Here is a 5,034-nt window from a genome sequence, read left to right as displayed (position 1 = left end):
GCCTCTGCCTCCCAGCTGCTGGGATTAAAGGCATGCGCCACCACTGCCCAGCTAAAAACACCTACTTTAGGGGCCGAGGCTATAGCTCAGTTGGTATAGTGCTGGCCTAGCCCCCACAGCCATTCTCTCTCTCTCTCTACTGTCTTCATGAGAAACTCCCATCTCTGGTACCACATACACTGTGTGTGAACACAGCACTCACTTATTCTATTACATAGCTAGCTTGAGGCCAACCTGGACACAAAAAATATATGTAGATTTGGCTTGACCTTTCTTAATGTTAAATTATTGTGTTCTTAACTTTGGCATAGCATAAGTTTTAAAAATATTACACCAATATATCTTTTTTATCAGCAAATTATTTTTAGTCTTTGGTCTTAAATCTTAACATTATATATAGCAGCACATTTGGCTTGTAGCAAATGTACTAATTACTGTTTTAAGCAGCACATAATGGTTTATGTGTGGGTAACAGGCTGAGTTACTCCCTGGACTTGAAGAGAAAAGAAGCTGTTTTTTGGAGACATCAGATCTGGCTGTCTGAGTTCTCTAGAACAGACTGAGCTTGTCGGCTGGCTTCATTCCAGCTCTGCAGGGCTGGAAGCTCCTAGGCAAGAGAAAAGACAGAAAAGCTGCATTGTGGGTGCCCCCAAGTGGGTACTCTCTGAGGTGCACACTGCAAGACTTCCAAGCCAATGCCATTAGCATGAGTTCCTGCATCTACAGTGCTTTAAGAAACTGGGAAAAGCTAAAAAGTGTCTATGTTTTTCATCATACACTTCTCACTGTCATATAACAACAGAACCAATATTCAATATAATATTCCAATTTATCACAGAGCACTTGCTTTCTGGCAAATATCTTAAAGGAAGGTTTTCAAGTGATGCCTCATATGAACTAGGGCAACCACTTAACCTCCATAATCCATGGTTGCTTTGTTTTTAAAATTATGTTAAGAGTACTTAAAAATAAATTTACCTCATAAAATTATATATGATATGAAACAGTGGACAAAAGTTTCATATCAATGAATTATTTCCTGAATTTGATACAGTACTCTGGTTATATAAAATAATCTTCTGGTTCTTAAGAAACATGCACAGAAATATGAGTGAGTACAATGCTTAGTTTATATATGGATTTGAAAAATAATAAAATATGAGAGAACCGGGCTGGAGCTGTGGCTCAGTAGTTAAGAGCACTGACTGCTCTTTTATAGGACCCACGTTCAATTCCCAGCACCCATATGGCAGCTTACAACTGTTTATAATTCCTGTTCCAGGTGATCCAACACCTTCACACAGACATACATGCAGGTAAAACAATGTACATAAAAGATTAAAATAAAGAAAATGTTTAAACTATGAATCTTTTTTAATTAATTTATTGTATGTTTTAATTCACTTGCTTTCCTGATCACAACCCCCTCCCTCCTCTCTTTCCAGTCCCACCTTTACAAATCCCTTACCCCACTGCTCCCTTCCTTTCCCCTCAGAGAATGGGAAGCCCCACTTGGGTACCATCCCACCCTAAGGTATCTAGTTCCAGCAGGTGTAGGCACATCCTCTCTCACTGAAGCCCAACCAGGCAGTCCAAGTAGGGGGAAGGAGGCTCAATGGCAGGGAACAGAGACAGAGACAGCCTCTGTTCCACTTGTCAGGTGAACCACATGAACACCAAGCTGCATATTTGCTAAAATGTGTAAGAGTTCTAGGTCCAGCTCCCACATGCTCCCTGGTTGGTGGCTGAGGCTCTGTGAGCCCCCATGGTACCAGGTTAGTTGACTCTGTGGGTCTTCTTGTGATGTCCTTGACCCCTCCAACTTGCTCACTAACTATAAGAATCTTACTATAGTTACAAAAACTGTACATATAGACAGTACCATATGTGTGGATGTATGTGCAGTAAAGACAGAGACAGAAACAGACAGACAGACAGACACACATACACAGAGAGAGAGTGAGAGACACAGAGAGAGAATCTAAAAATTAAAAACTGAGCTGAGGAGATGGCTCAGAGATCATGTGCTTGCCACCCAAGTTTGAAGACCTCAGTTAGGATCCCCTGTTCCCAAAACCATGAGCACAGCAGCACATGCCTTTAATTGAAGTATGGAGAAAGCAATGATAGAAAAACCCCTGGATCTCAATGGCCAGCTAGTCTAGCCTAATCTGTGAGCTCCAGGTTAAGTGAAAGACCCTGCCTCAAGAAAAAGGGGTGGGGGTATAGAAAATGATAAAGAGGGCTGGAAAAATGGCTCAGCAGTAAAGAGCATTGACTGATCACCAGAGATCCTGAGTTCAATTCCCAGCAACCACATGGTGACTCACAACCATTTGTAATGTCTGGTGTGTCTGAAGACAGCTACAGTGTACTCACATACATTAAATAAATAAATAAATAAATAAATAAATAAATAAATAAATCTTTTTTGAAAGAAAGAAAGAAAAAGAAAGGAAAGAAGGAAGGAAGGAAGGAAGGAAGGGAGGAAGGAAGGAAGGAAGGGAAGGAGTGAGGGTGGGAGGGAAGGAGAGAGGAAGGGAGGGAGGGAAGGAAGGAGGGAGGGAGGGAGGGAGGGGAGAAGGACAGAAGGAAGGAAAGAAGGAAGAAAATGGTCAAGAAAGATCCAGATGTCTACCTATAGCCTCTACACATACATGTACTTGCATATGTCCATGCACACACAAAAACACATATACAAACACATACACAAAGGCTCAAAAGTAGTAAAAAAAAAAAAATTAGTAAACAGTTTGTTCTCTGCACTCCTGTTATAACTTTTCATTGTTTAAACTTTAAAGATTTCAAATTTCAAATTCTGACACTAAACTTGATGTCTCATTCCTTTAATCCAAGCACTCACTCGGGAGGGAGGCAGGTGAATCTCTGAGAGTTTGAGGCCAGCCTGGACTATAGAGTGATTTCTCCACAGAGAAATCCTGTCTTGAAAAACCAAAATAAAATAAAACAAAAATCTTCAAATTCTAAACTTAAGATTTAAGTAAAGGGCTAGAGATATGGTTCAGTGGTTAAGAGCACTGATTGCCCTTCTGAAGGTGCTGAGTTCAAATCCCAGCAACCATGTGGTGGCTCACAACCACCCGTAATGAGATCTGATGCCCTCTTCTGGTGTGTCTGAAGACAGCTACAGTGTACTTACATATAATAAATAAATAAATAAATAAATAAATCTTTTTTTAAAAAGATTTAAATAAAATGCATGGCTGAGGATATAGCTTAGTGGTGGAGAGCTTGACTACCACACACAAGGTTCTGGGTTCAAAACCAGTATGGAAAAAATTGTTTGGATTGAGTATAAGTTTAGTAATTGAATAGTTGCCTAGCATGAACAAGGCCTTAAATTCAGTATCCTAATAATACCTAATAAGTATTAAAAATGATTTACTTTATATAATAATTAAAATTTGCATTATAAAGAAATGTGAAGGTATATATGGTAGTAAAGTCACCCCTGAAGAAAATGTTACCTGTCTAAAACTTTGCAGTAAACTTAGTTATTACAAATCGTTGGCAAATAAAGTATGTTACATATTATAGTAATATCTAATGAAGAATATCTTTAATGTCTGATGTCTCTAAAGAATATTGGGTATATTAATTAAATCTTTTTGAAAGTCTGAAGTTAAAGCATATGTACTTTTATTGTATGAAAAAGTGTGCATGCTGTAAGAGCTCATACAAGTGTGGATCTGTGACTGCCCCTTACACTGCACCTTGCCTGGGTTTCTTTTAAACACAGAAAATCACCTAAAACCCAACTTTGTCATCTGTCACCTGCTGTTGCCCTGTGGGAATAATCACTCCTGACTCACTTTTTGACATTTCAAATAACATTGCATGTGGCAGGGCTGGAGAGATCGTTCAATGGTTAAGAGTACTCACTACTCTTTCAGGGAGCCCAAGGTTGGTTCCCAATGCTCCCACATCAGCTCACAACCCCTATAACTCCAGGGGATCCAGTGTCCTCTTCTGCCTTCCCATGGTCTTCTATACACATGGTGCACATACATAGAATCAGGCATACAAACATGCACATAAAAATACATACATACATACATACATACATACATACATACACACACACACATACATACATACATACATATATTCTCTCAAGCTTAAAACCACATATGTTTCATTCAGGCAACTGGTAAGTAAGAGAGAAGCAACAATTCATCATATCTTCTCTGTTCTAACTGTAAGACAACACAATGAAAATAGTTGACAAAGGGAAAAAAAATCTTTGTAAAATAATTCCAGCCGATAAATGAAATGGAAATGACAGAGAACACTGTCATTTTTCAGTTCTAAAGAATGAAGTGTCTAGGTGCTATCATTAATGGACACTAGAGTCACTAGGTGGAAAGCTGGCGGCAAAAGACAGCGAATAAATTCAAGCTGACCTCACTGGTCCCTTTTACCATCAGAAGAAAGTCAAGCAGATATAATGTGTCTCTTACATGGTGCACATGGGAAGAAAAAAATCCAAATCCAATCTGAACATGCCTGTAGGGCAATTTACAGGAAGCATGAAGTTCTGATGAGAGTGTTAAGTAACATCATGAAGATAAAATTGTCAAGATTCAGAAGGTGGGAAGCTATATGACCACCATTTCTTCTATTACTAAATTTGAAAAAGGGAGGGTGTCTTAGTCAGGGTTTCTATTCCTGCACAAACATCATGACCAAGAAGCATGTTGGGGAGGAAAGGGTTTATTCAGCTTACTTCCACATGGCTGTTATCACCAAAGGAAGTCAGGACTGGGACTCAAGCAGGTCAGGAAGCAGGAGCTGATGCAGAGGCCATGGAGGGATGTTCCTTACTGGCTTGCCTCCCCTGGCTTGCTCAACCTGCTCTCTTATAGAGCCCAAGACTTCCAGCCCAGGGATGGCACCACCCTAAAGGGGCCCTACCCCCTTGATCACTAATTGAGAAAATGCCTCACACAGCTGGACCTCATGGAGGTACTTCCCCAACTGAAGCTCCCTTCTGTGATAACTCCAGCCTGTGTC

Source organism: Mastomys coucha, unplaced genomic scaffold, assembly GCF_008632895.1.
Source record: "Mastomys coucha isolate ucsf_1 unplaced genomic scaffold, UCSF_Mcou_1 pScaffold15, whole genome shotgun sequence".
Lineage (NCBI taxonomy): Eukaryota > Metazoa > Chordata > Mammalia > Rodentia > Muridae > Mastomys > Mastomys coucha.
The sequence above is the reverse complement of the archived record's forward strand: the minus strand, read 5'-3'. Positions refer to the sequence as shown.